Raw genomic sequence first — 23,435 nt, 5'->3', positions numbered from 1 at the left:
TGAAATAAATATAACACATGTATGTCACACATAGCACTCATTATAAATTTTCTCAAGTCCACAAGCCACTAATATATAAATAAAGATCATGTCTCAAGAGATACATAGATAAAGCATAAGTAAGTCTCATCTCAAACTCAAGATACATCAATGAAGCTCAGAAACTTAAAAATCAAGAAACTATAGTCTGTGGTACATATCTTTAGGTACAAAAATAAGCAACAAATGAAACTATCCTGAAGCTTTAATCAGTCTCTCTCCCCCTTTGTCATCTATCACCACAAAGGTCCATCAATGATATACCAAGCACAAAGGGGCTGCAAGCTATCTCTGAAAGCTGTGATCACTCATCATCCTCTCCATCTCTACCAACATCCTCATCATCTGAGCATGTAGCACCGACTGGATGAGAACCACCCGCACCAGACGGGTCATAGAAACTACCCATGAGGTCACTCCACCAGTCTAAAGCATACTTGTCTATAGAACTAGGACATGGCTAAGAGTGAGTAGGCACCCAAGCCTATAGTGGTAAAGTGTCAGGGTGCTCTAGAGCCTGCTGCTGCTACTGCTGTCACTGAAGGAACTCAGCAAACTCTACGTTGTACCTGCCCTGCTGCTGCTCCTTAGTCTCAGACTCACTAGCTGCCTCATCTGATAATGGAGACCTAGGAGGATCAAGCTCAAGTCTATAAGCGATCTGCTTCAAAGTCCGAGTATCCTTCCTCCTAGCCCCCCTCTCCTTCTACTAACATGTCCATATGTCCTTGCACATCCCAAAGATAGCACTGAACATCTTGCGAATGGGAGAAGGAGGGCTGTGGTGACGTGAAGAAGAATGTGAAGGAGCATGTGGTAGAGGGGAAGCTCGTCCTGCTGCTGCACCACCTATAGGTGCATCTACCTCTGGTGCTGCTGCTGCTCCTCCTAGTCCTATAGGAGGTACCCCAACCTCAGGTAAGTCTACAACAATCTTCAGGGCCTTATGTACCTTATCATACTCAAAGGTATGCCCTATGACCTACTCAATCATGTGCATGATGTAGGGAGCAAAACCATAGCCCTTGAGGGGCCTCTCACCGACACGCCTGATCTCGCACCACATGAAGTCAAAGACACTGAAAGGTCGTGCATCAAGTGTCATCCTATGGAGCAGGTTCCTAGAATAATCTACAATGTTTCCCTTATCTCCACCCTTGCGATCAATGGTTTTCCTGAACATCCTGTCTAGGCATCTATAAGTTGGGTGAAGACCTAGAACCTTCCCCACTGCTCCTCTCTCACCCCCTGGTGGGTACATATAGGCAAGCTGCTCAGGAGGCAACACCTGCTCTGTGTGGATCCTATCTTTCTGAAGATCATCATCTGAGAAGCCAAGTAGTGCTACAAAAGCATCATAATCAACACTGTACCACTAGCCCTCAAGCATCCAGTGCATACACCTCTCATCCTCCTCAACATGCAGGGTGGCATAGAACTGAGCTACCACCTCTATGTTCCAGTCATGCTGGAACTCCATAATCTCATAAACCCCTGTATGCTCACAAATGGCAATAGCATGATCAATGGAGGCCTTCTATAAATCTCTAACGTACTGCCAGTTAATCCACTAAGACCTGGCAATCACTGGGTTCTTGGTGAGGATCACACTAGTGTAGAAGTCCATATGAAAGGCTGTCTAAAATCGATGATCAAACTGGATCCTAGACAAGACACTTGGATCAACTCGCCTCTCATCTCTGGCTCTTCTGGTCATGCCTTTCCCTCAATAGTCAACTCTAGAAACATAAGAGGGTACACTAGGTGCATGTGGCTCAAGTAAACCATAGTGCATACCCTGACTAGGTTGGTGCTGAGCTAGAGGTGCTGCCTGCTCCTCCTCAATCTCTTGCTCATCATCTGAGCTACCACCATCTGAATCTCTGTCAGTGCTCTTCTTCTTTCTGGTACTAGGCTCCACTCTATACTCCTCTGTATCTATGTTAGAGGAAGAACTATTGTCGCCCTCTTTGTACTGTGGATCACCCCTAGTACCCCTAGAGAGTCCCCTGCTGCTACCCTGCTCCTGCTGACTGTATCTGGGATGCATTTCCTATCTTGCCTTCTTGTATTTCTCTAAGGCTGGATCATGCCTATACTTGGACCTAGGTTCCTGTCTTCCGCTCATAGCTGTTGTCCTATATCCAAAGATTTACAAGGAATTTTAGATACATGCCCAAACGAGCTTATTTTAGTTGAAATATAGAAATAAGAATAATTATCCTATGCTTTGTAATCACCTCAACCAAACTTGGTCAAAAGGTTTACAAAACATAATAAACAATTAAACTTAGTCCTAAGAATCAACCACTAAGAAGATTGAAACAAGGAAGCAAAATCTGCTCTGCTGTCCCATACTGGACACGTCCGATATGAGCGAACAGCAACCCTAACCAGGGTCCTTAGCTCAATCTTCAACCAATCCAATCCAAACTCTGGGCATTGCTTCTAGATAGGTAATGTAGCATCTCTACCAAAGGGATTTCAATATCATGCCCAAACCACTTAGATCGGGTGAGGTCCGGGATTAGGGTACCTTGAGATAGAGAATGAACATGCGATTGGAAATCCAAGTCTCGGAGCCTTCGATCTTGATGCAAATCTCCTCTGATCCAATCTCCCTCACTCCCTTTTCATGGTGGAAACTCAAAATCACCAATGAAGGTCGAGGAGAGGTGGCTGGGTTGGCTGGAAGGAGGAAAAACTAACTTGAACGAAGGGGTACCGTCTGTTTTATAAACCCGCTCATACCGGACGTGTCCGGTATTTGTGGGCTAGCTATTCTCTTTCCAAATTTAATTCATTTAATTCCAATCGCCTTCTCTATCATTTCTTGATCGAAAAACATGTATGTTCTTGATCCAAATAAGGTGTAAATACATTTCTTATCCAAATGCCATGAGTGTCACTTCTCTTTTCCAAATATTTGGCATATAGATTTTGATTACTTGAGAGAGAGATAATGTGAGACATAGTAGATTGTGGACTTAAGAAAGTCATGTCATGTGTGATTAGCCAATCAAACAATTAAGGAGAGCTATAATCATCACATGACAAGGCTAGGTCACAAAGACCAAGATTCAAATAGTTTTTCAAATTCACACTTCCTACTCATGCTAGTTAGGGGTTTTGAAAAACATCTCTCCTATGTCACACAAATGCACATTCTAACATATAAAGGGCCTTATATGCACTTACAATGCATGTATGTAAATACATACCTTTGCCTTGAGCCCACAAGAATACCACTAAGAAGATACATAGCATGATAATCTTTATGTTGACCTTAATTGCCAAATAATCATGCTAGATACATTATCATCCAAAGGACTACAAAGAATGATAGATAAATTTGTTAGTCCACAAAGTGCAAAATAGAAACTAAGCTCCCCCTATATAAGTGCTTTAAGTAATTTGAATGACTTTTATCTGGCACTTTATTCTATTAAGAATTTGGGAGTCAATTTTCTATTTTGAACCACAACCAAATAATTTTCCATATTTAAATTTGAGTTCAAGAGATGCTCACAATTCACTTAGTTTTGGTAAACCACAAGCCACTGAGTAAATTGAGGATATATGAAAAAATATGGATCAAAGACTCAGTTGTATTCTATTAGTGTTCTGGTTCCTGCAATACCGGACACGTCCGGTAGGTATACCGGACATGTCCGGAATACATAGAACAGAAACATTTTCTCTCTGTCCCTAGCTATACCGAACACGTCCGATAGTAATACCAGACATGTCTGGTAGGTGCAGGACAGACACAATTAATTTGCTGCTTGTGATTCCTCGTTTAGCTCTAGTATTTATTGTACACTAGCATCTCAACAAATATATTACTCTACTAGAGAGCTATTAAAAGCACCATATGGCAAACATGATATTATCAAGTAAAACTAATTAGCCACATTCAAATTTTCACAAATATGCCTATTTGTGAACTATTGAACACAAAATGAACAAAGTGGTTATACTATAAGGTTTAGGTACTTGTTACCAATGGTGAGGATGAAATATATGATATATTCATTGAATTATCTTCGGGTCAACCATATAAGAGATTATGATAAGAATTGGTTGATAGATTGAGTGAATATTATCAAATTTCTTGCTCAACCACCCCGAGTCCTTCATCTCATCACCAAGTACCTACATTATTAACCTAAGCACACTTTGGTACCCAACTCTTATTGGGTCCTTTTGAGTTAGTCAACAAGTGCTTAGGCCCCCAAATAGCTTTAGTACTAGATTGTGGTGAACGCTTCACCTTGCTAGTGCTAACTCCATTTGTGGTCTTCCTAAGCATATCAATATAAACAAATGTGTTTGGCTTAGGAGCATTACCATTTGGGCATTCATAGCTTAAGTGCCCCTTTCTTTTACAAGCATAGCAAATGCGGCCTTTGTTTGCTCTATGCTTGTTTTGCTTGTATGGACATTTATCAACCTTGTGGCCCATTTCATTGCATCCATAGCATCTTCTTATTGCAACTTGGGCTTCCTTTCTTGCCTCTTTGTACATTGGGCATTTGTTGGTAGGATACCCCAATTTCTTGCTCATGAGACAAGCGCTTTGTCCATCACTTTTCTTTGGGTTAGCCAACTTGTTTGAGTCCTTTTGTTCGGACGCTTCACACATGTCGGCCCAACTCTTGTGTGGACACATAGCCCACTCATGTCCATATAATCCACAACAATAGCATAATCTTTTTCCATGATTCTTGCTCTTGGTTGTGTTGGCCTTACTTGAAATGTGATTCTTTTGTTGGGTTTTAGAGGAAGCAAAGTTTGAACCCTTCTCAAGCTTCTTCACCATGTTATCATGGTTATCTTAAGAAGGTTGTGCTTTCTCCTTACCCTTCAACCAAATCACATCTTTCTTTAATCTTTTCACCTCTTCTTTGAGCTCTATGTTTTCTATGAGATTTAGCTCAATCGAAGTTTGGCTTGCTTGAGGACCACACTCATTAGTACAAGAAATATTTAATTGAGATGGTGTACTAGTGAGTGAATGTGTGAGAGGTTGAAAAATTTTACCGATGTGATCACAACCTCATGAGCCACCTCAAGCATGATGCTTGATTCTACTACTTCATCATGAGAGCACTTTAGATGAACATAGTTTGCTTGTAGCACATTATACTTGCTTGATAGTTCATCTAGCCTTGCCTTGAGCTCAAAGTTTTTCTTCTCCAGTTGTGAAATACTAGAAGAGGAGTTAGTAACTAAAGCATGCTCAATTGATAATTTTTCATACCTTTCACTTAGAGCCTTTAGTTCTTCCATCTTAGAGATGAGAAACAATTCTTACTTTTGAAGTGATTGCTCTTGCTTCTCAATCTCTTCTTCAAGCTCATCATTCTTTTCAACTATCTTCATGATGATGAACTTGTCCTTGCGGTTGAGATGATCAAGGTTGTAGTTGTCTTCAACTTCAACATCACCCTTATCTTGATCATCCACTTGTGCTTTCTCCTTCTCTTGATCTTTCTTTTTACTCTTCTTCTTGCTTTTCTTGACCATGAGACACAAGTGATGAGTATCATGAGATACTGAGGTTGACTCATCACTTGGTTGCCACTGGGCTTGAGCATCATTGCAAACAGCTGCTTGCTGCTCTGCTGCCTCGGCCATATCGGACACATCCGGTAGGCATACCAGACACATTCGGTATGTGTAGGCAGACAGCAAGTCATGCACTGCTTACACTTCTTGCTCTGACTCGGTGCTCTTGAGGTCTTGTGAGGCTTTTTCGCTGCATGAAGACACAATGGACATACTTTCCAATGACTTGATCTCAAGTGCATCATCACATTTAGATTTTCCATATAAATCAAAAAGTCTAGTCCAAATGAGATGAGCACTCTCCGGAGGTGGTTGTCCATTGAAGATTGCCTCATCTTGAACTTCTGCACTCAATGTACTCAAAATAATATTAATAGCTTGAGCATTGAGTTGCACACATATCACTTCCTCTTTTAACAAATTTTTGTAGTTGCTCCAATCAACTATAGAAAGAGGTATGCTTGCATCCACAATATGCTCAACAAGAGAATATCTCTAAAAGCATTGTGTACATGTATTGACCAAGGTGGAAAGTTTGAACCATCATTTTGGAGAAGCACCAGCTCCAACTCGATAGGCGTCGACGTCCTTTTCTCATGGTGGTGAAGCTTTAGGTGAGAACCTTGCTCTGATACCAATTGAAAGGACCTAAGATGTCGCCTAGAGGGGGGTGAATAGGAGTTTCTGAAAATTAACACCTTTAAATGCGGAAACAATTAGAAAAGGGAGTTTCCAAAATGGAAACTCCAAATTAAGAGTAATACCACCCCTCACAAGTTAGCCACAGAGTAAACAAGGTATAAAGAATATATCTAGAAGCTACAACCTTGCAACACAAAGTTAGAATAGAGATCAAATAATATTCAGCCCTGAGCTCTAATACCGGACGTGTCTGGTATACACGATTTTTGCAGATCAGCCCCGAACTTGCTCCTTTTGATTTCTATCTTCAAACCAAACTATAGGCACCTACTAGAGATGATAATATACACAGAGAACCTACACAAGAGCTAGAGCAACATAAATATCGAATGAAATGTGAATTGAGACATGATATTTGGTTTACTGAAGTTCGAACTCGTTTGAGTCCTACTCTCCGTTGAGGGGGCTGTGGGCGACCCAGCGAAGGTCAACCCTAGAGGATACCATGAAGGTCTCTCTAGCCGGAGTCTTTTCTAACTCCTTTTCCTCCTTCCACTGGTTGATTCCGAGGCGGTGGAATCGACCGTTACAAACTTTCCAAGGCACACCACAATCTCTCGGGTGCTCTCCAGCGACGCCTAACCATCTAGGACCAAAGAGTCCAAGAGTAACAAATGCGAATCATGAGATTGACAATATGCACAAGTGCTCAAGTGGTTGGATTTCTCCCTTTTTGAATTTCACTCAACCCACAATTTGATTTGGCAAATTTGATCAATCACTCACTAAGAGAGGGTTGGGAGAGTAGGCAAGGCTCAAAAACGTGTGTGGCAACCAGCAGAATCAGCAGCCTCCAAAGGTGGATACTTGGGGGTATTTATAGCCCCCTTGGAAAAACTAGCCGTTTTATAGTCGTTGCATAACAGACAATGGTAACTAAGTTATAGTGACAATATGAGGCGTTGGAACTCCCGATGAATGCCGGAACTCCTGACCCTTAGCATATTTGAAAACCATGTAACTGAGTTAAAGTATGTGAGGTGTTGGAACTCCCAACTCATGCCGGAACTTCTGACAGTCGGAACTCCCAACTCACGTCGGAACTCCCGACCCTCAAGGCTTTTGAAAACTAGACGTTAGAACTCCTGACCATTGTCGGAACTCCTGACAAACCAACCTGAGAACAACAAGAATTTTATTGTGGCTGGGCATATACCGGACATGTCTGGTATCAATACCGAACACGTCTGGTATTGCCAGACCAGCAAAACACAGGTTAGCTCTTTTGTCTCTCAAACACTCAAAACTCACATGGGTTGGCTTGAGCACTTATGAAACATTATCTATCAACATGATGCATCCCTCTTAATAGTACGTCATTCCTATTAACTCAATTATAAAGAGTATAATGAATTTAAACCTTTTGAATTGATCTCTTTTAACCGAAGCCATGTATTCCACTCTTCATCAAGTGAGGGTGCCAACATATTGATATTGATCTTTTCACTTGAGCATAGCCATCTTGAGCACGTGACTTGATTCCATTCATCAAATTTGAATAATCTCAAATGTATCAAGTCACTTCCATCAAACACTCCAATAGTGATTTGATCCTCTACATAAACACGGCCATCATAGCTTGATTAGTACCTCAACTAAATGCAAGTACTTCCTTCTTCACCCTAGCTAGGTTCTTCGGCCACCAAGCCGTCGCTTGCCCTTCACCCTTGCTTAGTACCTCGAAGCCTTTCCTTGCTATCTTCACCATCTCAAGCCACCAAGTCACATCTTGTGTTGAATCATCCATTCATGTATTGTTATCTTTTTCATTTCAATTTAGCAAGCTTCAAATATGAGACCATTCCATATGCAATCCCTTATGTCTCATTAATTAATTCTTACAAGCTTGCTTTCACATAGTACATGGAAATCCCACAATAAATAAGCCTTTGCATGAATTCCATTTGTATTGTTGTCTTATGCTTGAACTAGATTGTTTATGCAACAACACATCATTTTGGCTTTTATTAAGTACCCGTGAGATAACCTATTACCTGTCCACACTTAACAAATGGGTTAGACCTTTAATCACGTTGTCATTCAATCATCCAAAACCCACTAAAGGGCTAGATGCACTTTCACTTCGGCTTAGCAGGCGAGCCAGAAATGTTCGAGCCAAATATTGGGGTTCGTCTTTCTGGTGTACTTGGCGATGTTAGTGTGCGGTCAGAAGCGCTATGGGAACGGCACTCTATGGATACACTAGCCAAAGTCCCATGGTCCCAGGCCCTCCAGGCTAGGACTCCGGTCGTCTAGCCGGCAACCATGCCTAGGGCGCGTTTCACCGCTCCACTTGATGTTCCAGTTGGGGCCAGCGTCGCCTGCCTTCGCCGCTGCTCGAAGGACATCATCATTAAACATGGCCTGATGTTAGTTGTTGATGATGTTGCGAGCATCTTGGTGCGGACTGAGTTGTTCACGTACCAGCGATTGGTGTGGAGCAGGCGCCAAGTCAGACCGCGGCGCAGCCGCAGCCTCCCAAGCCGCCCTTGGCGGCTGTAATGGTGAGCGGATGGAGTGATCCATCTGGTGCTTCTCCACTAGTGGGGTGTAACACCCCTGGTGTTTAGCTTGCACATTGCACTGCATTTCATGAACATGAGCATCATGCATCCCTTCGTGAACTTATATCACATGAAACATGATCTCGAAACATTGCAACATGTTGTATATTTCATGTGTGTTGTCTCTTTTATGAAATGTAAAGTGTGCAACACTTGAGTGCAACATGTGCCACTCACTTAGTGAAACAAGATTAGTTAATACTATGCAACAAGATCATGAAACATGTGAAACATGACTATGAAACATTTGCAACATTTCTTGTGTTTTTCATTGTTTCGTACATACCTTGATTGATTCTTGTGTGACCAATGCATGGTGTGGCTAGAAATGCTTGTAAGTAACTTAGTTACACATAGAATGTCTTTTGGAACATTGTTCATGTTGGTCACTTTGACTAATTAGGTTTCCAAGTCATGGTTGACCAAATTTGACCCCTGAACCCTTTTGTTTGACTGTGTTAAAAAGTGTGGCTTAGGATGTTTGCATGTCTGAGCAACCTAAAGCAAAGATGTAGAGAATTATGTAAGGAACAAAAGTTATTTTATGGCCATCTCATGAAAATGTGCACAACATGCTCAAACATGGCCCACAAGTCAGCTTGATGGTGGATTCAACATTGAAAAATTGTTTAAGTGTTGGAACTGCTTTTCAGTTTCATGAGCTGATGTTTGGAGCACTGTATCTCACTAACCAAGCCAAACTAGCTCGAGCTCCAATTAGCAAACTTGTAGTACTCACGTAGGTCTCCAACTTTATTAACTACAACTTACCCTAGATCGCCACGGATTGAGAGACCCATTGTCAACAAGTTTCGCTGTCAGTCGGCTCGTTGGTTACTGAAACGAAAAATTCAGACGCTACAGTGCTCGGGCGATTCAGAACTCGGTGGCCGCGTGTACGCCACGCGTCGACGGCTGGCTGACCGCGCTGGCCATGCGCCGTGCGCATTGTGGCGTCGCAGCCGTGTCTTGAAGCCACCCCGCGCCTGTCGATGCACTCACCCGCTCCAGTTCGCCTTTCTTCACCTCCACCGCGCGCTACGCCAAGCAAGCAGCCGCTCCTGCTTTGTCGTCGCCTAGCTCTCGCACCACCGCAAAAACACGTCGGATAGCTCGTTTGGAGCTCCGCCGTGTTCGCCTCTCCGCCCTCCACCGTGTAGCTGAGCCACTCGAGCTTAGGTAAGGTCGTTGTGACCATTTCCACCACCGCCGCCATGGCTGAGCATCGCCGGAGATGGCGCTCATCATGGCCAACGCACCACTGCACCATTCCTCCATCCCTAGTCCTCGTCTCGTCTTCCCCCTTGCTTGTAGCAGCTCCTGTGAAGACCTTACCGACCAAGCCAGTCTCGTCTTCCCTAGTCGGCGTGCTTAGGGGCCGCTAGAGTCTAGGCTTAGGGGGGTCAATCCACGTGGGGGAACTTGGGGAGCATGCCGGTGCCGTTGAATTTGCCAGAGCAGCCGCCGTTGGCGAGCCACGCCGTCGCGTGCGCCTCCTCTATTTTCGCGGTCACTGACCGGTGGGGTCAGCTGACACCCGGGTCCCGGATGTCAGTGGCTGTAGTTCTTAGGGCTAGTTCAAAAATGCAGTTTTGAATGCTGATTTGATATTTTTGTATCTCCTGTTATGTAGATCCAAATTGGATGGTTCCAATTTTGTTAGACTCACAGTTAGGTCTAGTATTTAAGAAAAATATGTCTTGAACACTTTATGTAGAAATTTTGGATGAATTAAATAGGAACTTGAAAAGTGTTTTTGAATGCATGCAAACTTGTTTAAATCATATCTTGAGTTTCCTTGATCCAAAAATTGTGAAATTTTGTGGGTAAGCTAGTCTTCCTTAGTAGAAGCTCTAGTTAAAATTTGAGAGTCATTGCATGTGTAGTTTTTGAGTTATAGATTTTCCTTTTATCATTGGTAGATACTTGTGTGAATTTTTGTAAATTATCTATGAATCCTATGGCCATGAAACTTGGTAGGTAGTATCTTGGTACCTTATAGATGCTAGGAAAAATATGAAATCTATTGGTTGACACTTTTCACTAGGGTTTCCTAATTATGCCATTTTAAGTCATTCTGCCTTACCATTTTTGTGTAGGTTGTTATACTTACTCAAATGGTGTGAAATTTTTATGATAGTCTACTTAGAGCATGTAGTGTCTACTGTAATTTTTGTAGAATTAATGGGGCAGTGTTCATATATGTTTACTATTTCCCCTAATTAATTAAAGAAATTAAGAAATGTATTAAAAGAAATGTTTTGGTGATGGACACCCTACTTTCTGGTGTTCTTGTGATATGTGTGACATGTGAGTAGATTTAGTGTTGTCCAATTATATGTTTACCTCATGAGTTACTAAGTATTTCATTTGCATTATGTCCCTCTGGAAGATCTGGGGACTTTAGAAAGCTCCCCATGATATTTTGGTTTTCTGTGATTGTAATGAATACAAGAGTTGTAGATAATCTATGTATCTAGCTCCTGTCAAAATTTGAGGGCATTTGGCCTAGTAGTTTTGAAACTACAGCTGTTTAAAGTTAGGTTCCAGTCTTTGCTTATTCTCTACCTTGTGAGGACAGAGTTCTGTTGATTTACGAGTTCGACCTGGTAAACGTTCGAATCATGCTTTGAGGTCTGAAAATGTATTGTAGACAATTTTATAATCTTTCTAGATTGTCTTGTTGCATGTCATTTGGAATTATAAATCTCTAGTTATGGCTAGTTTACTGTACCGCTACATAGTCTCCATTTGGTTGTAATACAAATGCTTGAGTGTATGATTGTGCAATGTTCTCATTGATTGTTTAGGGGTTAGCCTAACTTGAGAATATGCTTAGGTGCAGGTGCTAGGTCATTAACGGAAGATGAGCAATTATACCTTAGGTTGTATAAACGTGGTAAGTGAAAGTGATTTGAATAGGGCTTAAGTTGGAATATGCAAACTACAGCGAACATGTGCATTCCCCGAGCATCCCCGACATTCGTACATGTGCATCCATGATATTTATCTTGCGCATTCATGCAATAGGTGTGCCGGAGGGAGTGACGTTGCTGGAGTTTGAGGGATCCAACCAGGAGGAGGAACCCGAGGTGCAGGAAGCCGACGAAGCAGTCGCCGCGGAGGAATTGCCCGAGTGCCCTGACCACCAGCCTTCCTCGTTCCTGAAAGGCAAGCCCCGGAGCATAGTAAGCCTCCCATGTTTTTACAAATACATTGAGTATCTTTTATTGTTGATGATGCATTAAGTATAGGAATTGGTTGGAACCAATTGCCGCATTATATATCCTTCCTTGTCCAGATATCGCACTGGAATCCTATTTAAGTTCAGGAACGGTTAAATGCTTAGCCATGCTTAGTGCGGTAGAAGTCAGGTGATTTCCTGTCACCTGCGAGCTTTAGGATGAGGTGGATCACGGTTGGCTATATTTGCTATCGTGGAAAAGAACCATGTGAATAATGATTTAAGACCGGGCGGGGTCTTGTGTAGGTTTGAACATAGTGACTCCGTCTGAGTCGTTTAAGGACCGATACGCTGTACGTCCTCATGTCATGTTGAACGCAGCCTAACACTTAGCTAGCCGGATAAGTCGTTCCGACCGCGAAGCCTAGTAGCTCGACTCAGGCCGAGGACGCGAGCAGTGGCGACATTCTGGAGGTAGTAAGGATGTGCGGAGAGCCATTGGCATAAGTCCAAGGCGGGTTAGAGTCCCGAACAACCTTGGCAGAGTGGTTCTATGAGAATGTCGATCTGTTCGGACTCGCGACTCCTGAATCGTACCAAAGGTGACTTGTTGCGACCCTGATGGGGGAAGCAGGGTTTGTGTTTAGGAATACCCCTCCAGCTGGATAGGAATCGATTCGAATCGCCGTCTCTCCCGGATAGTGAGAACTTGACTGAGCAGCGGCAACATAGATTCAATTAATTTAACGATATGGTTAAATGGATGATGATAAGGTTGCCACAATGAATACCTGATATGGTTATTAATGTTTGCACCCTAATAAAATGATTGCTTAGTACAGATGCTAATATAGATGACAAGTTAATGGCTAAAAAGTCACTGCTAGTTCAGGTTAAGTGTTGATCATTATTACTTATGCTTTTCTACAAAAAGAAAGTGTCAGTCAGCTCCACTACATTAAGCTATGCATAATCCTTGGTGTCATTTATTTGGTTTTCAACAGGTAAGTCTAGTTGAGTACATTCCCGTACTCAGGGTTTATTCCCTCTTGTTGCAGATGACCTTCTATATCAGGGATTCTGCAAGTACTATCTCCACCCGGTGGGTGATGAAGACTAGATCATGGGCATGATCTCTTTTCTCTTATCTGAATGCTTTTGTGGTCTGTGATCAGCAAACCAGTATGTTTATTTGAACTCTGTGTGTGAGTTAAACTATTTGCTTCCGCATGTTTACAAGACTTGTTTTGTAATAACAATGACTCTGTGATGATGTAACCTATTTGCGAACGTATGCAAAATGTTGTAACATATGATATGTTATGTTGAATTACTGTGATCTTGGTTGTATGCAAGTTGGTTTGAAATCCTTCGAGATTTCGGTTGACTACCGGGTTTATATGGGCTCAAGTTCGAGAATTTGATCGTTTCGGTGATTGTTTTTGTACTTGTGCTCTTATAAATTGGTCGGTTCTGTGACATGGGGAGAGAGGACACGAGTCAGAGTCACGATGCGGAGCTTTCCGCCTGTTGAACGATGGCGGCTTCCACCAGCGCCTGGAGGTTCCGGTAGACCGCCCGCTCTTGGGGGTCGACGGGCTCGGGGACGCCACGCAGAAGCATTACTGCAGTGGCGATGTTCTGGCTAGCCCGAGCAAACTATGGGGGTCGTTCCCCTCGTTCATGATGTTGCGCTAGACCTGGCGAGCGTGACCCTAGGGGCGCTCACAGGGGTCATGTGCATGTGGCACAACATGCTACACCGAGCGCACCGGCGCAAGCGACGGCTGGTTCTGCCGCCGTTGTCATATTCCTCGGTGTGCCCTTATGCGAACGCAAGGACCCCCGCACGTGGGTCCAGAGGGGTGTGAGTCTACACAGACTCTACAACCATCGGTGGCTGTCCCAAAGCATCCACCATAGTGCACTCCCGAGATGGATGGTGACTAGGTGCCACGTCACCGATGTTGGAGACGTCGCTCTCAACCTCATCATCCAGGAGTTCATGGAAAGTGGTGGGAGCATAGCTCGCCATTCCCACGAACTCGGATGTGAGACAGGGTGGTGCCAGCGTTCTTCAGAGCCCATGAGCGCACGCGTCCACGGGGGACGCGAGGCCGTAGGGGAACCGGTCGTACGATGTTTGCGGTGCAGACAATACGGTCCCTCCGGATAATCGGCGGGAGATAGTAAATAGAGAGTAAATAACAGTATGCACATTACTCATAGCGGGGTTTGAGCAGAGAATTTACTCGGAATAAAGCGTAGGTGCCTTGTTGTTGAAATCGTCGTGCGTCCTGGAGCCAATGGAGGGCGCCCCTCCAACGGGCGCCGGAACAGGTGCCTCCTCGCGGAGGTGTAGTACATCGAGCCGGTCGACGACGAAGTCTAGGCTTCCAAAGAGGAAGGCCTGGGATGGCTCGAAGATGGGTGGAACCCACATCCCAACAAGTGGGAGTGTGGGAAACTCTAGTGAGCCGAAGCGAGTCATATCGCTTGAGCCCGCCATGGCAAAGGTGGCGGAAAAGTGGGCCATCCGATGACCAAAAGTGTGAACGTGCAGCGTCTTCCCCATGGACGGCACCAACTGTCGGTGCAGAAAGTGACCAACATGTAAATATTTGTAGTTTTGTTGTATGTTGTGATCGAAGGTGGCCTAGCACTCAATAACACAGGGTTTATATTGGTTCAGGCAACGTGCCCTACGTCCAGTTTGAGTCGGTTGATGACTTTATTCCTGAGCCCAGGTGCTCGAAGTTTGCTGTGGGGTTACAAACAGAAGGGAGAAAGATGGGGGGTATAAGAGGTACGGTCGGATTCTGGTCTAAAGGGCCGAGAGTGACGGGAGCCCCGCTATGTGCTAAGTGTTCGAGTGTGTACTCGAGTGTTTGAAAATGGTGGTTCTGTTGTTGTATGTTGGAGAACTGAGTCGATCTCTCTCTTGAGAGAGAGAGCATCCCCTTTTATAGATGAAGGAGGTGGCCTTGCAAGTGAGAGGGAGAGAGTGCGTATGTTGCTAAGTCTTGTTGCCCACGTCGGTGGGTACGAGAGGATGGTAGACGCCCATAATACTGTTTAATGTCAGATGCACGTGGGAGGTTGCGTCTTCTTCTTTTGATATGGCAGATGTCGGTGCCTGCCATACTGTTGATGCCCAAAGACATGTAGGGGGTCTTACCATGTTCGCCTGGTATGGTAAATGCCAGCTTCCACAACACTGTTGACACCCAGAGGCATGTGGGGGGTGCCTTACCGTGTTTGTCTGGTATGGGAGTTGATGGCGCCCACAACACTTTAGGGAAAATGTCGGCGCCTACAACACTGCTTGGGAAGGTCACAGGGTACTGTCCTATAGGTGTACAGGGTATGGTCCTTGGTATTACGGTTGACTTGGGTGTCCTGCCTTACTTTCTCCGTCTGTGTCCTCGTCCTTACCGAGCGGGCGTCCCCGGTCGGCTGGTCCTAGTCAGCTCTGATTGCGCTAGTCGAAGAAGAGCTGTAAGTAGGGGTTTGGCGCATCCCTGGTCGGAGACGCGGGTCGAAGTCAGAGAGTGGTGTTTGGCCAGGCCTTCTGGTCGGAGAGGCGGGTTGGAGTCGGAAGCGGGCGTTGTTCCTCCTCGGCCAGGACTTCTGGTCGGAGATTGGTTTGTCCTTCTGGCCTGTCGTTTAGGTGTTTGGGTTAGCCCATGAGTTGCACGTTGTTCGCAACATTGTCTACTGGGCCGAGCCTTCGTTGAGGAGCCATTCCATGAGGGACCCCGGGTTTATGAACCCGACAAGTACCAATTATGAAAAATGAAAAATTGAAGTTAAGCAACTCATTTATAGCTTGGTACTTCTGAGCTGCGCACAGGTTGCAACCAAAAGGTAGAAAGAACATACGACGAACATGCATTTCGACTGAAAAAAAGCTGACCTCCCGACTCTCTCAGAAGGTTGGTAACTGCCACCGTATGGATATGGCCCTTGAGGAACAATCGCCAACCCTTCTGCAGCTGCAACCCAACACCAACAGTTTCGACAACTCCTTCATCAGTTGGGGAAAATGGAAGAAGAAAAAGGAAGACTATGTGGCGGCTGGTGGGGGAGAAACAGAGCACCCCCGGCGGCGAATTACCATTTGGATGCGGAGACGATGGGGCATGAGATGGGGACGGGGAGAGCACGGCGCTGTGGATGGATGGCGGGTAAGCGTAGGCGTAGTCGCCATGGGGAGGCGGGGCCTAGGGCGTGTAGAAGCCGGCGGCGGTGGCGGACCTGACCTCATCGGCACTCACCTCGGACCCTTCCTAGCCCCCGCCACCGCCGCGTAGCACCGAAGAGCTGCTCCAGCCCAGGAACTGGTACTGCTGCTGGTCCGTTGCGGCTGCAGAAATGAGGTCCCCATAGATGAGTCAGAGGATGGGACGGGCCTGACGAGATGGGATCGGGAGCAGACGATTTGAACGCTCCGTCGGCGTTCACGACAGCAGCGGCGAATGGAGCGGAACCTAGCTGGCGGGGCAGAGGAGAGGAGGGGGCGGCGCTGCTCCTCGCCGTCGCGCTCCTCCGCTGCACCCATGGATTGAGGGACTGTGGTTGATCGCGGGAGGTCAGGACGGGGGCCGACGCTTAGGTAGCGTTTGGTTGGGAGTCAAGATGGAGTGGGACGGTCCTGTCTCTGATTTATGGGACGGGATGGCTCCATTTTCTGTTTGGTTGATGAGGGACGGGATCGACCCATTTTGTGTTTGGTTCAGAAACATAAAAAGTGGGATGAGCTACCGACAAGTGGGACCTATTTGTAAGTTTTTTTTCTTTTTTTCTTTTTTCTTCTCTTCTCCTTATCTCTTCCTCTCTCTCTCTCTCTCTCTCTCTCTCTCTCTCTCTCTCTCTCTCTCTCTCTCCTTATCTCTTCCTCCTGACGCCTGCTCCATAGCTTGGTCACGCGTCGCCCCTCGTTTCTTCCCCGACAAGCACGGCCGTGGCCCGCCTGGGGACTCCTCCGCCGACGAGGCCAGCTAGCCGCCCGCCCCGTGCCTCTTCCGTCCTCCGCCTCGAGCTCGGCCGCCCACCGCCATGGGCCTCATCTGCCCCGAGCTCGGCAGCGAGCCACTGAGCGCTTCCTCCGCCGGCGAGCTCAGCCACACGGCACAAGGTCGGATCCCACCCGCGCGCTCGCAGGGTTGGCCCACGCGGTGGTGCCGAACCTCACTCTTCCTCCCCCTGCTCCGCCGGGCCTACGCGCGCCGCCGCCTCTTCCTCACCCGCACGGCATGGCTAGCGGCAGAGATGAACCGCGCGGCATGGCCGGTGCCGGAGCTCACCCACATGTGCCACCTCTTGCTGCCCGCGCTCGTCTTCCCCGTCGTGGCTCATCCCAGGGAGGACGACTCTGTCCGTCCTAAAAACAGGGACGGGAGTCACGACATCAACTAAGAATATTCCCAGATAAAATGAAGGTAGGACAGCCTCACCTCTCAACCAAACAGCTCCATGATCATCCCACTCCCATCCTATCCCATCCCATCCCATCCCACCAACCAAACACTTTTACCGAGTCCAAAGGCTCCGCTGCAGCGCAAGTGTAACGCGCGCCATCCGCCGAGTGGAGTGGGTGTTAAATGCGGAAGCAGCGATGGCGTCGATGCGAAGGAAGCCAAGTCCCGAATTGATGAGCCCCCTCTACTTTGGTCCTACCTGGAACAGCTCATTTGTGCTGAGCCTTTCTAGGAAAGTGGCTATCTGCGTAGCCGAAGTCGTCGTGGATCTGAATGGTTACTATTATAATGTATTAGAGGTTACATGTAGCATATCTTTAAGCTGCACAAGGCAATACTGATTGGTTTTTTGCGTAAGCGGGTACAGGAGCAATGGTGCACTGTGTACGCAGGATTTGGTCAAATATTGGGATACAGACTAGGCTTGCTTTAAGGACGCTGTTACGTATAGGCATGTGTGGATAACCAAACATGGAAAAACTGCATTGTAGAGGCCCGGATAAGGAGTTATGCAGGAAAACAAACCAAGCCCGTGTTTAGTTGGTGAAAAGTTAGAAATTTGGCTACTGTAGCACTTTCATTTTTATTTGACAATTAGTGTTCAATCATGGACTAATTAGGCTCAAAACGTTCGTCTCGCAATTTCCAACCAAACTGTACAATTAGTTTTTTTTCGTCTATATTTAATACTCCATGCACGTATCGCAAGATTTGATGTAATGGATACTGTAGCACTTTTTTAGAAAACTTTTCACGAACTAAACAAGGGCAGACCCTATGTGTTTGGTGATCCTGATTTTTCCAGTGAAGATTGTCTATCCTGAGTATATGCATTTCCTTAGAACTGATGATGGTGTCTCTAGAGTTGATGATGTCTTAGATTAGTTGGTGAATAGAAATATGCATTATGAACTAGTTTTTTAATTACCTTCGGGCTAATAGTTCCATAATTTTCTAATTAAAAGGATATTAGTCTCTTCATATTTGGAGCAAATGCACATGTACATTGGTTAATGCAACATAAGAGAGTTTGCTAGTGATTAAGCCAATAGCCAAGCGAGTTTACCGTAGTCTCTGCTTGTTTTACAAGACAAAATACAAAGCTACTTAAAAAAATCTTACGCTACCAAAGCGGCTATAATAGAATCACACAAAGCACCCATATCCGAGTCATCTATTGGACCACATTCAGCATTTGTTGTATCTGTAGTCTGAGCACCATCTTCATGGTAGTTCTCAAAAGCATGCGTCATGTATGGCACTATCTCTAAAGAAGTTGTGGAGAGTCATTGCAACAATTATAATTTTTATTGTTTATCTATTGAATGGCTAACCAAGCTATTCAACCATATTTTTCGATCGAATAAGATGCCTGACGAGTGGAGGAGAAGTATATTGGTACCGATCTATAAGAATAAAGGAGAAATTCAAAGTTGTACTAATTACAGGGGAATTAAGTTGATAAGCCATACTATGAAGCTATGGGAGAGAGTTATCGAGCATCGCTTGAGAACAATAACGCGGGTCTCTATGAACCAATTTGGTTTCATGCCCGGAAGGTCAACCATGGAAGCCATTTTCTTAATAAGACAAGTTATAGAGCGGTATTGGGAGAAGAAGAAGGATCTACACATGATTTTTATTGACTTAGAGAAGGCTTATGATAAAATACTAATGAATGTTATATGATGGGCTTTGGACAAACATAAAGTCCCAACAAAGTACGTCGGGCTCATTAAGGACATGTACAACAATGTTGTGACTAGTGTTCGAACGAGTAATGGAGACACGGATGACTTCCCGATTATGATAGGACTATATCAAGGGTCAGCTTTGAGCCCTTATCTATTTGCCTTAGAGATGGATGAGGTCACAAGGAACATACAAGGGGACATCCCTTGGTGTATGCTTTTCGCAGACGATGTTGTGCTAGTTGATAAAAGCCAAACAAAAGTGAATCAAAATTGGAGTTATGGCGGGAGACTTTGGAGTCCAAAGGTTTTAGACTCAGTAGAACTAAAACTGAGTATATGAGATTTGACTTCGGCACTAGTACTCGGGAGGAGGAAGATATTAGTTTGGAAGGTCAAGTAGTGCCTAGGAAGGATACCTTTCGATATTTATGATCAATGCTACCGAGAGACGGAGATATTGATGAAGATGTTAGCTATAGAATCAAAGCTGGGTGGATAAAGTGGCGCCAAGCATCTGGTGTCCTATATGACAAAAGGGTACCACAGAAGCTAAAAGGCAAGTTTTATAGGACGGCGATTAGACCTGCTATGTTGTATGGTGCAGAATGTTGGCCTACGAAAAGACGACATGTTCAATAGATAAGTATCGCGGAAATGCGTATGTTGCGTTGGATTTACGGTCATATAAGAAGGGGTCGAGTTCGGAACAATGATATGCGTGATAGATTAGGGGTAGCACCAATTGAAGAAAAGCTTATCCAACACCGGTTGAGATGGTTTGGACATGTCCAACGAAGACCTCCAGAGGCACCGATGTGTAGTGGAATCCTAAGCTAGGATAGTAACGTGGAGAGAGACAGAGGAAGACCGAAGTTGACTTGGGTAGAGGCAAAAAAAAAGGAGACCTGAAAGGATGGAATATACCCAAAGACTTAGCCTTAGATAGGAGTGCTTGAAAAACAGCTATTCATGTGCCTGAACCTTGATTGTTTCTGCTGGGTTTCAACTCTAACATACCTCAACTTATTTGAAACTTAAAGGCTTTGTTGTTGTTGTTGTATCTATTGGATAACTAGGCAAGTCTAAGGGAATACGTCACTTCTTCTTCAGAACTCCGAAAGAACGCTCGATCACATCCTAGATGGACGAATGTGCATGGTTGAACACCTCCTTTGCTCCCATCGGGTGACGACCGTTGTCATCACTATATATGATACCTTTGACCTTTTTGTAAGGTGCAAGAAATCCCTTTCAGTAAGAATATATAGAATCAACTCCATATTACTTCTCTAGAAAAAATGAAGTATTAGTGTACTGTTTGATAGCATGCAAGTGTGTTATAGAAAATTTATGCACGTAAGTATGGTACCTTCGTGTGGATGTGGAAATTATTCCTTGTATGTCACCAAGGTATCCAATAGTACGTGGGTATCATGAACTAATCCAAGCCAACCACTCATCACTAATGTAAATCTCGTATCAATGTCCCAAATAGTCATGACATTTTCCGAAGCATATCCATGTCAACCGAAGTATTTTGGTTGCTCACTTAAAGGCACAGTTATAGGTATATGGGTTCCACCAATTGCACTAAATGCAATCTTTGAAATAAATGTGCCCAAAAATGGAGTTCTTGAAGCCTAGAATACACCTCATTGAATTGAGAATCTTTAGGTTCTATGATGTCAACAACCATTCTACTAATACTCTCTACGACCTCAGTAAAGTTTATACTAAAAATTTCTAGGGAATGTCCAAACTTACTTTTGACTTGTCTAGAAGATTAAGGACCACCCCATGTCGACACAAACATTCCTAAGGCTTCCTTTGTACAGGCTTCTCTACTTGGTTTCAACCCATAATCATTAAAGTTTCATGCAATCGTCCTAAAACAGTGCTCCTCATTCAGAACATATCATAGCAGTCCCTCTATTTTGTAGTTGAGTCTCAACCCATTGAATTCCACTCCCTACGCGGCGGTGGCCGCTCGCCCACGCACCTACGTGGCCGCCACGGCGGCTCGCCCACGCGCCTGTAGGAGCATGACAAGCGACCAGCGGTAGCGTGCGCTTTGGTCAGCAGGGCAAGGCCAACATCGGGCAGTTGGGAAAGAAGATGTCGTGGAGAAGAAGGTGGGGAAGGAAGGAGGAAATAGATGACTAGTGGGGTCCACACGTCAGTGACATATAGAGAAATGTGGAAAGGCAGTTCTGTCCATACAAAAATACTATGACGTTGTGTATGCCTGTAGGTGGGCCGAAGTCCTTTCCAAGCATACACCATAGTGTATTTCAAAGAATCAATGGTAAGATTTAGAATAGGTGAATAGTAAGACCTTTGAGAATTATAATTGTAGAATCCAAATGATCCTTTTAATTAAATGGGTTCTACAATCTAATCCACTATAGTTCCACACATGAAAATGAAAAAACATAAGTTATTTGAAGACAACATTTATAATAGTAAATCCTAAGATTGGTACTACCTCGTCTTAAAAAAACAATTATAGCTAAAGTTTCTAAATTTTAATTATATATATATATAATATTAATATTCATAACGAAGTATACTATAAAAATATACATCTCATAATAAATCTAATAATACTTTGATATCATAAGTACTTACATTTTTTATAAGTACATAGTTTGTGAGATCTAAGACACCACCTCCGATTGCCATTTTGCCTTCCCCGCTCGGTACCTGCCATCTATCGAACATCGAAGGTACAGGATCCAAACATGCCTTCGGCGCCGCTCGTCGCGGCTGCCGTCGGCGCGCGCGTGAGCCTCCGCCCGAACCTCTCCCTCCTCGCCGACCGCTCCGCCACACCTCGCGCCCTAGCCCGCGTGCACACGGCCATGATCGTCTCCGGCCGCCTCGTCGAGGACGCTTTCGCCGCGTCCCGGCTCCTGACCGCCTACGCGGCCCTCTCCCCAAATCCCGCTGCCGCCGCACTCGCGCTCCTCTCCTCCCTCCCCTGCGCGCCCAACTCCGCGTGCTCGCCTCCTCCCCGGACCCGGCCGCCGCCTTCCCCTTCTTCTCCCGCCTACGTGTCACTGATGCCCTCGCGCCCGGCCGGCACACCTTCCCCTTCCTCCTAAAGGCCGCCGCGCGCCTTCCGCTCCCGCTCCCCGTCACCGAACAGCTCCATGCGCTCGCCGTCAGGCACGGGGTCCACCTCGACGCCTACGTCGGCAATGGCCTCGTTCGGGTCTACTCTGTGGTGGGCCGCCTCCGGGCCGCGCGCAGGGTATTCGACGAGGTGCCCGAGCGGAACGCGGGCGTGTACACTACCATGGTCTCCACGTACGCGCAGAACGGGCGGCACGAGGACGCGATGGCGGCGTTCGATGAGATGGTCCGCGTGGGCTTCCAGCCCTGCGGCGCCACGCTGGCATCTGTGCTGTCGGCGTGCGCGCGGTCAGCGTTGGGCGGGCTCGAGATGGGCCGTCACGTGCACGACCTAATGGTGGCACGGGGCATGGCAGTTGGCACCATCCTCGGCACGGCGTTGATCGATATGTACGTCAAAAATGGCGCAATCAAGGAGGCGTCTGCAGTTCTGGACGGGCTGCCAGAACGGCGCGTGCCGGGTGCATGGAACGCTCTCATCTCGGGGCTGGCACACCACGGGCACAGCGGGCGCGCGCTCAACCTTTTCAGGTGGATGCAGCAGGAGTGTGTGCCACCGAACGCAACCACACTCGTCGGGGCGCTCTCGGCATGCTCCCACCCAGGGCTGCTGGACGAGGCCCGCAGACTGTTCAGGTCCATGGAGAAGGACTTTGGGATCGCTCCAGGAATCCAGCACTACGGATGCATGGTGGACCTCCTTGGTCGTGCCGGCCTCTTGTCGGAGGCAGAGGATATGATACGGGGAATGTCATGCGAGGCGGACACCGTGATATGGGGAGCACTCCTGACAGCCTGCAAGAACCACGGTGGCATTGAGATTGCGGAGCGGGCAGCGGTGGAGATGCTGAAACTGGATCCCAGTAACCACGGAGTGTATGTGGTACTGTCCAACTTGTATGCCGAAGCTGGTAGGTGGCAGGACGTGGACAAGCTGAGGAAGGAGATGAAGGGAGCACGGCTCTCTAAGATCCCTGGGACAAGTGCAGTTGATGGTGATGGGTCACTGGAGCAACCAGAGTCACTGCCACCGCAAGGGAATATGCTTGTCTAGTTGCCCGGTTGG

At 45.9% G+C, this 23,435-nt stretch overlaps 2 pseudogenes; one reads left to right on the top strand and one right to left on the bottom strand.

Moving 5' to 3' along the window:
• The window catches only part of LOC136479856 (uncharacterized), a 64,009-nt pseudogene extending 47,388 nt beyond the window's left edge, over positions 1 to 16,621 (bottom strand).
• A 5,324-nt stretch (positions 16,622 to 21,945) lies between these two features.
• LOC136481898 (pentatricopeptide repeat-containing protein At4g21065-like) lies at positions 21,946 to 23,432 on the top strand (annotated as a pseudogene).
• The last annotated feature ends 3 nt before the right edge of the window (positions 23,433 to 23,435 follow it).

This window comes from Miscanthus floridulus, chromosome 9 (assembly GCF_019320115.1).
Source record: "Miscanthus floridulus cultivar M001 chromosome 9, ASM1932011v1, whole genome shotgun sequence".
Lineage (NCBI taxonomy): Eukaryota > Viridiplantae > Streptophyta > Magnoliopsida > Poales > Poaceae > Miscanthus > Miscanthus floridulus.
Note: the sequence above shows the minus strand (reverse complement) of the source record. Positions and strands in the feature narration are given on the sequence as shown.